The 10,454-nt window shown below is 35.2% G+C and overlaps 1 long non-coding RNA gene across 1 annotated transcript in view; it reads right to left on the bottom strand.

Moving 5' to 3' along the window:
* LOC118766601 overlaps positions 1 to 8,410 on the bottom strand; it is a 23,034-nt gene extending 14,624 nt beyond the window's left edge. Inside the window, exons 1-2 of the long non-coding RNA XR_005002541.1 lie at positions 8,381 to 8,410; positions 7,925 to 7,926 (exon numbers count right to left, since the gene is read on the bottom strand). This is a non-coding gene — a long non-coding RNA (uncharacterized LOC118766601). The remainder of the gene's footprint in view (positions 1 to 7,924; positions 7,927 to 8,380) is intronic.
* Positions 8,411 to 10,454: the final 2,044 nt, after the last annotated feature.

The raw sequence follows: 10,454 nt of genomic DNA, 5'->3' as shown, positions 1-10,454 counted from the left end.
AGCAAATGAAATAAAAAAGTACTCAGATATGTACAACATTTATTTTTATGTTAATGTTTGCTTCTTTTTTTTTTTTCCTCCGTACACAATTACAACGACATCAACCCAGAACGTCAATAACAACAACAAGAATATCTAATAGCCTCAATAAAAACGTATAAGGAAATAGGCAAAGATGGAAAGATAGCAGTGAAAAAATGTGGAGAAAGAAATAAAGAGAAGTCTCGCATAATAGGAAGATAAAACAGAATTAAAAGTTGGAAAAAGATCTGATGAAACGGTGAACAAAAATTCCTTAATGTTCTCGGTAGCTAAAAGAGAGCTGGGTAGTCATGTTGTACTTGGCTTTCAGAGTGCTTTATTTGTGTGTGTGTGTGTGTGTGTGTGTGTGGCGTGTGTGTGTGTGTGTGTGTGTGTGTGTGTGTGTGTGTGTGTGTGTGTGTGGTGTGTGTATTTCTTTGTATTCATTTTGTTTTTACTTTAATAATGAAAGGAAACTTATAAACAGAGATAATGGGATGTTAATATAGCAAAATGAGGATAGCAAAAACTCTTTTAGGCACCAAGTAAATGGTATTGTCAACAGAGATATTATCGTTCTTCTAATGTATATGTTTTGTGTCCTCGCTTCTATTCCACTTTAGTGCAAATCCAGCTCGTTATATTACATCGAGGTGACGAGCAAGATCTTTCCGTCAACACGTTGCTGAGTCTGTCATCTCCGGGTTCATCAAGAATCCATGATCATCGGTTCACACAACGAAGTATTCAGTAACAGACGTCGGTGGCATATGAACTCAAAACAGAAACATCTGGATGAAATACAGCAAGGCATCCCGTCTGACGCGCTAACAATCCCTCCACTTCAACCTCCTGGTGTTATTCTTTCGTTAACATAATGACTGAATGGAAGGTAAAGTTATATTTATGAAAGGGTCAGAACATACAGTGGCCAGCATGTGATTCCTTCGCTCTACCGATTCTCAGAATTTGCCGACTGATTTGGCTGTGTTAGCACGAGCATTATTTTTTTTCTCTCTTTTACTTTTTTCAGTCATTAGACTGCGGCCATGCTAGGGCACCACTTTGAAAATTTTGTGGAATGAATCGATCATCGTACTTCTTTTTTAAGTATGGTCTTATTCTGTCGATTTCTTTTGCCGAATCACTAGTTAAGGGTATGCAAAAATACCAACGCTTGTTGTCAGGCAGTCGTGAGAGTGAAACACAGACAGAAAGGCAAAGACACACACACACACACACACATACACACACACACACCACACACACACACGACGGGCTTCTTTCTGTTTCCGTATACCAAATCCACTCCCAATGCTTTGGTCTACTCGAGGCTATAGTAAAAGACACATGCCGAAGATGCCACAGAGTTGAATAGAACCCGGAACTATGTGGTTGGCAAGTAAGCTTCTAACCACAGAGCCACGGCTGCGCCCTTGCCCATCTGTTCGACTTATTCTCGTCGTACAATATTAAATGTAGATTACGAATACATGTTACAAATAACGCATAAACACGAACGTACACAAACTGATAGACATTGCTAGCTAGGGAGGATTCAGAGACGCTGGAAACACGATGACTTTCTCTTCGAGCTGATGTCCTTTTCTTACTACATCTTACCAACATATTTCCAATTCTGACCCCCTCATTTAAACCAGTTTTACAGCCCATCAAACATGCACGGTTCCTGAAATTGTAATGAGATTAGCAACTCTCATTTTTCTCTTTAAAACTTTGAAGGAAATCCGCCTTTCAATCAATTTCACTACAACCAGTAGACAGGTGCAAACATTCTTGTTGCTGTTTTTCTAAGAAAAAGAAGGTGATACGTATTTCGTAGGAACTCGGCCGACAGCTGGATCTGTGATATATAAAATAACAAGTTCCAATTACCTCCAGAATTCTTTTCTACTCTAGGTATAGGACCCGAAATTTTTGAGGAGGGGGCCCAGTCGATTAAAACGATATCAATATGCAACTGGTACTTAATTTGGCGACACCGAAAGGATGAAAGGCAAAGTCGACCTCGGCGGAATTTGAACTGAGAACATGAAGACAGACGAAACACCGCTAAGCATTTCGCCCAGCGTGCTAAAGTTTCTTATTTTGTTATTGCCTACAAGGGGCTAAAAATACAGGGGACAAACAAGGACAGACAAAGGGATTAAGTCGATTACATCGACTCCAGTGCGTAACTGGTACTTAATTTATCGACCCGAAAGGATGAAAGGTAAAGGCAACCACGGCGGAATTTGAACTCAGAACGCAGCGGCGGACGAAATACCACAAAGCATTTCGCCCGGCGTGCTAATGTTTCTGCCAGCTCACTGCCTAAGGCAGAAGACCCGCAATTTTGAAGTAGGGGGCCAGTCGATTAGATCGACCCTAATACGCAACTGGTAATTAACTTATCGACCCCGAAAGAATGAAAGGTAAAGTCGACCTCGGCGGAATTTGAACTCAGAACGTAAAGAGAGACGCCCGGCGTACTTACGTTTCTGCCACTCACCGCTTTACTTACTTCAATAATTAGCACTGCAATGACACTGGTGAAATGTCCCTGCATGAATAATGGTGTCATCACTCATCGTGCATATCAGACAAGATTAACTAACAACAGTTTCAAGCCTGCAGAACTTAATATAAATAGCAATAATCCCGGTTTTACAGCCGAAATGAGAATTGGGAAGGTAACATATAAGGAAATAAAATTCGCTACTATTTCTAGCAGAGGAATGAATACAGCGAGGGACTTTAGGCGTTGGAAATTTTAAAGAAGACATCATACACATTATACGCATATATTTATACATGCATATGTGTGTGTGTGTGTGTGTGTATGTGTGTGTGTGTGTGTGTGTGTGTATCATACATATAATGGAGATATGGACATATACATTTATTTATATGTATACACACACACACAAACACACACACACACACACACATATATATATATGTAGATTCTAGAGCAAAGATTAAAAGAAAGAGATGGCGTGTCGGAAAAACCTATATTTTTCAATAAAAACCTACACCGCTATTGCAATAATTGAAAGAAAGTTTGGTGCGACAAAATGCGATGTTTCGAAGCATAGACATAAAAGCGAAGTACTCTACACATTAAGATAAATATTAAAGAAAGTGTGTTAATATCCTTCAGGTGAATACCAGTTATATAGTTATAGCAAATTTAAAATATTTGCATAGGAAAATGTCTTTGGTTTAATTAAGTTTTCCTTCTTTGGTGTCCGAGAAAATGGTGGTGAAATATGGAGTGTATATCCGTAAAAATTGCTTGATTTTGCTTGCTTTGATTTATATTTATTTTCTTTCTTGAGTTTATGTTGCTATGTGCATGTATCATACATATACATATATACATATATGTGTGTGTATACATATATATATGTATATATATGTATATATATATATATATATATATATATATATATATATAATATATATGATAATATATATATATGTGTGTGTGTGTGTGTGTATACATGTATATATAGATGTATGTATATATATAATATTTATATATATATATGCGTGCATGTGTGTGTGTGTGTGCATGCACATAGTTATATTTGTGTTTATATGTTCGTCTCCACGCATGGTTGCCCATTTGCTTATGACCGTATCAAGATCCAAATGATTAAACTCACATAAACATATGTGCATATCTATGTATATATAGCTTATACATACATACACACACATGTATGTATACATATATATATATATATATAGATATATATACACGTATACATATATATACATGTATATATATATACATGTATATATATATATATATATATATCTTTGCTACGGCGTCCATAAAATTCGCACATTAAGCAGATGTACACATAAATGCGATAATCTGCTCATAGTCTTGAAATTCTATGAAAATGGAAAATAAGAATAAATTAATAGAGTTAGATGCAATTATTGGTCTCCTTATGTCGGTAGCCGTAACATAAAATGCACAGATGCTTACACTCACAAATCTATTCACGCACATACACATATCGCGCGCACGCGCATGCATACACACACACACACACGCACACACATATCGCGCGCGCACACATGCATTCACACAACACATATACATGTATGTTTGTAAATATACTAAAATAATGTGTGAATATATATATATATATATATATATATATATATATATGCATATAGATATTATATAGATAATATAAATATACATATATATATATATATATATATATATATATATATAATATATATATATATGTATATATGCATATAATATAGTATATATATATATATATAATATATATATATATATGTATATTTATATATATATATATATTTATACACACACACACACAGATATATATATTATTTACACACACACACATAATAGATGATAGATATATACATACATATATAGATACATAGCTACATTCATATATACATATATATATCAACTTTGAAAGATCCTTTCCTATAGAATTTTCTTTAATTAAAGTTATACAAAGACATACATACACACACACTCACGCACTCACCCACACACTCACACGCACACATTGAGACACACACACACAAAGACTCATAACCACACCCTCACACATACACAATACACACATGCATGGGAGTCCCACACACACTCCCACATTCACACTCCCATACACATACACACACCCACACTCGCTCACACACACATGTATGTAATCGTGCAATCATGGAAAACATGTGAATTTACGTACGATTACAAGTGTCTATGAATGTCTTCATGGATTTTTGTGTCTTTGAGCTTGTACAGCTGCGTATATGTCTGTTTGCGCGTTTATGTGTGCGCATGTGTTTACGTCTGTGTGTGTGTATGCGTGTGCATATTTGTATGAGACCACGAATCCGTATGTGTAAATGTATGGCTTTTTTTTTTCAATAAACGGCTTTATTCTGTAAAGATTTTCTGAAAACAGAAAGCACGTCTCTTACAGAAGATTTTCAATCGTAACTCGGGAAACTTCTTAGCAATAGCAATCATTGCGTTAGTAGTAGTAGTAGTAGTATAGTAGTAGTAGTAGTAGTAGTAGTAGTAGTAGTAGTAGTAGTAGAGGGAGAATGGGAGTAATGAATAATCAGAATGTTAGAGATGATAATTTTAACGGCAGAGATGACGACGTGATGATAACGATGGCGTTGTCGGTGGTGGTGATGATGATGGTAATGATGATGATGATGATGATGATGATGTTGATGTTGATGGTAATGCTGATGGTGATGATGACGATGATGATGGTGGTGAGGATGATGATGACGATAATGATGGTGATAATGTTGATGGTGGTGGTGATGGTAATGATGACGATGATGATGACGATGATGATGATGATGATGATGATGATTATGATGATGATGATGATGATGATGATGATAAAAACCTCTGAAATAATCGCATAAACAGCTAGCAACCCCCACCACGACAACAACACGACGACTGCAAATATGTCCCCTTTGATCTGCATAGCCATTTAATGCCAATCATCTGAGGAAACATTGATTTGCGAAATAGGAATAGACATACATGCAAAATACACACACACACACACACACATATATATATATACACACATTTGTATGTTTACTTTATATGTGTTTATATGTAAATATGCATACATATATGCAAATATCAAGCGTGAATATATATATATCTATAATAAGTATATGTATGTATATATATATATATATATATATACAGACAGACATATATATATATATATATATATCTATACACACACACACATATATATTTATACATGCATAGATATATATGAATGCATATATCGATATATGTATATAAATACACAAGAAACATACATACGCATACATATATACATAAGTGCGTGTGTGAAATATATATATAAATACATAGAGTATACATTTATATATAAATATATACATATACATATGTATATATATAGTAACACACATTAATGTGTATATATATATATATATATAATATATATATATATATTATATATATATATATGTATACGTTATATATATATATATATATATATGAATACGACACATCTATATAAACATATATATATACATATACATATGTATATATATATACATATATAAATATACATACATATATGTCTGTATATATGCATGTATGTATGTATGTATGTATGTATGTATGTATGTATGTATGTATGTATGTATGTATGTATGTATGTATGTACGTGCGTAAGTATGTACGTATGTGTGTTTGTATATCATAGGCACATATTTCTACACGTAAATATGGAGACAGCAGCAATATAGTTTGATTTGATTTCTATGGAGTTAGGTTTAAAACATTGCTATGGTATTCAGTCCCGTGATTACTGACACTTTTGCTTTTATTATTGGTGATTAGTAAGACACAAACATGGGCGAAACTATTATTTTCGGAATAAATTGGATTGAGATAAAAATAAATTGGCATTTTAGATTTAGATGTTATGTAAAATATGTTATTTGCCTTGCAGAAATGGTACTCGTTTATATCACCCAAATTAGTATTGATGTCTTTATATATATATACATACATAATATTATATATGATATATATATATATATGTATATTATATATACTATATATATATATATACATATATAGATATATATATATATATATAATATATTTATATATATATACTATATCTATATATATATATATACTATATATATATATATATATATATATATATTATATATATATATATATCTGCTGCTCTAACTTCTTGCTCTTCGTGTCGTTCTTTTTCTCTGGATTTCATATTTTTACTTGCTTACTCATTTGTCTTTTTATTCCCCCTTTTTGGGGTTTCACACATGCTTCTGTATACTCAGACATTATACACAAACTGTTATACACTTACATATTCTGCTCATACAGATAAATACACGCTGCGTCACATAAAGCGCATACGAACAGACACACTAATGCTACGCACAGTCAAGCACATAGCGACTCTTACGCTCAGGTGTACATATATAAATACATTCACATTTACAAAGGCGTATGAAACCATACACGCTTACGCATATATAATTGCAAATATCTGCTTTTACGTTTGTTTTTACTTTCTTCTCATTAAATTCACTGCATACGAATGTATGCGAATGTGTCGTTAGGAAACTCGTTTTCCAACCACCTGGTTGTTGGTTCAGTACTCCTTCGCAGAACCTTCGGCAAGTATCTTTACTACAACACCAGGCCAACCAACGCTTTGTGAATGAATAAAGAATTTGGTAGCCAGGAAATAAGTGGAGGGCCGTCATATGCATATGCTTACATTCTTTCATACATACATACATACATACATACATACATACATACATACATACATACATACATTACATACATACATATATACATAAATACATATATACATACATACATATATACATACATAATACATACATACATACATACATATATACATACATACGTAATACATACATACATACATACATACATATTTATACATACATACATATATATACATACACACATACATGCATGCATGCATACATACATACATACATACATACATACATACATACATACATACATACATACATACATACATACATATATGAATGATTGATTCTCTTGTCGAGAACGACAGATAAAAGTACAGAAAATAAAGAGTTAATTATGTGCTATGGACACGAGTGTATCTCTTGCGGCCTGGTAATGCCTACTAAAACTGTTGGTAAATGGGCCAAGTTGGGAACTAAGTTTGCTTGAGGGCTTGTGGATCATTTACTATGTGTTTTCTTGAATGGAGGGCAAGGCCTGCTTTAGCTTCGGACCACAAAACCACAATGATAGCTAAGGTTTGTGTTTGTGAACGCCTCACCGATTGGCAATCGGTCTTGGTTGTGTTCTCGTTTCCGTAATATAGCAGTTTAGCAAAAGAGCAGAGAATATGTACCAAATTTTGAAAGTAAGTATAAGATTCAATTTGTTCGTCTTAGCCTTTCCAGGCACTGCTCCAGCATGTCCGCAATTCAATGAGTTAAGCAGATAATGATAAAGGATGAAAATATATATACACAGATACCACACAATATGTACGCAACGCAAATGCGTATCCAAGCGGAGAGTATCAGAAACATCGAAAGGAATGCTTATCGGTATTTAGTCAGGCGGCGAGCTGGCAGAAACGTTAGCACGCCGGGCGAAATTCTTAGCGGTATTTCGTCTGCGTTACGTTGTGAGTTCAAATTCCGCCGAGGTCGACTTTGCCTTTCATCCTTTCGGTCGATAAATAAGTACCAGTTACGCACTGGGGTCGATGTAATCGACTTAATACCTATGTCTGTCCTTGTTTGTCCCCTCTGTGTTTAGCCCCTTGTGGGTAATAAAGAAATAGGTATTTAGTCTGTCGCTACGTACTGAGTTCAAATTCCGCCGCGGTCGACTTTATTCTTCATCCTTACGAGGTCGATTAAATAAGTACCAGTTACGCACTGGGGTCGATATAATCGACTTAATCCGTCTGTCTCCCCTTGTTTGTCTCCTCTGTGTTTAGCTCCTTGTGGGCAGTAAAGAAATAGGTATTTATCCGAATATTTTGCGCACTGAGTTCAATTTGCCATAAGAGAGTCGGCTCGGTTAACTTGCAATGTTTGCTTCTGCTCTTTATGTTCTGAATTCAAATGCCACCAAGCCCTAAATGGATGCTAGACTTAATCTCTCTCCATTAAAGTTACCCAAGCCACAACTACGTAATTAAAGTGGAAACTATTCTGGGACAAGCATTACAGGGTAATCCTCGGAACCTCTCCAATGACCACTACCCAATAAAACTACTGAATGCAAGTGTAAAGCTGTACATACTCTCACATACGTATAGAGTCGCCTCAGTATAAACGTATAGTGTTCGTAGTAGTTTCTTTCATAGATTTATACATACTTATATAAATAGTATTTGACATATTTTGTTAACAGAAATTCTAGAAAGAGAACAGATAAAAAGATAATCATGAATAAATATTTACACATTCACAGACACACAGATACACACACACACACACACACACACTCACACACACACCACACACACACATATATATATATATATATATATATATATATATATATATAGGTGCAGGCGTGTGGCTGTGTGGTAAGAAACTTCCCAACGACATGGTTCCGGGATCAGTCTCACTGTGTGGCACCTTGGCCAAGTGTCTTCCACTATAGACGGAAACTGACAGAAGCCTGTCATATATGTGTGTGTGCCTGTGTTTCTGTTTGTCATCAACCACTGCTTGACAACCAGTCGTGATGTGTGTACGCCTCCGTAATCTAGCGGTTCGGTAAAGGAGACCGATAGGATAAATACTAAGCTTCAAAGAATAAGTCCAACGGTCGACTTGTTCAATTAAGAGCCTTCAAAGTAGTGCCACACCATGACCGCAGTCAAATGACTGAAGCAAGTAAGAAATAAAATATATATATATGTGTGTGCGTGCACGCGCATGCGTGTCTGTGTGTATGTTTACATACTTATGAATATTTATGCACCCACACGCGCTACCATGTACATATGTTTGTGCTCGGGTATATATATGTAAATGTTATACAGATAATATCTATGTAAATGCATCATACAGACACACATATCAGTAGATAAATAGAAACAAAGAAATAGAAAAATATGCAAAAAGTTTATAGATTTAGTAAGCTCTAGAGTATCGATGAAGGCATGGGAACTATGGCATAGCTCTCTCTGTTTAAGCCACATTCGTTTTGAATTCAAACTACAAAGTACTTGATGAATGGGGTATGGTAGTACTAAACTGAACTTGTCATTCAACATGAATGGAAATTACGGAATTACGGTTACATATGCATAGTAAGTATATATGCAAGGGTCCGTATGTATTTGTGTGTGTATATCTATATATATATATTTATACTATTTGTATACTGTTCTCCTACATTTTCTATTTTTTCGCTTACTTGCATTTGTACCTCCGGTCTTCCTGCTTCTCTTGTTCTACTTCCTTTTTCTTTTGTTGCTGGGGACACCTTGCCTTCATGTGTCCCCTTACTCCAGAAAGAAAACATACCGGCGGTCTTCCTTCCACCACTATCCCCAGCCTGGCTTCGTTCGGCAATCTCAGTTCCTCCGCAATCTTTGGAGGTCTGGTAGGCTTATATGGACCAAAACCTCCAGTCCACATCGCCATCAGTTCACCTGATATTTCTTGATATTTTTATTATCTTAGTGTCTTCTTCTGTGTTGAAGATGATGGCTGCCACCAGCCACGTCTCATCAATTTCTGGTGGAATTCTACCTATTTTAGTCTGGCCGCACATTTGTCACAGTAAGTTGGTAGCCGCGCCCACTCTGCTGATCTCAAAGGGACGG

Source organism: Octopus sinensis, linkage group LG16 (genome assembly GCF_006345805.1).
Source record: "Octopus sinensis linkage group LG16, ASM634580v1, whole genome shotgun sequence".
In the NCBI taxonomy this organism is placed as follows: domain Eukaryota; kingdom Metazoa; phylum Mollusca; class Cephalopoda; order Octopoda; family Octopodidae; genus Octopus; species Octopus sinensis.
Note: the sequence above shows the minus strand (reverse complement) of the source record. Positions and strands in the feature narration are given on the sequence as shown.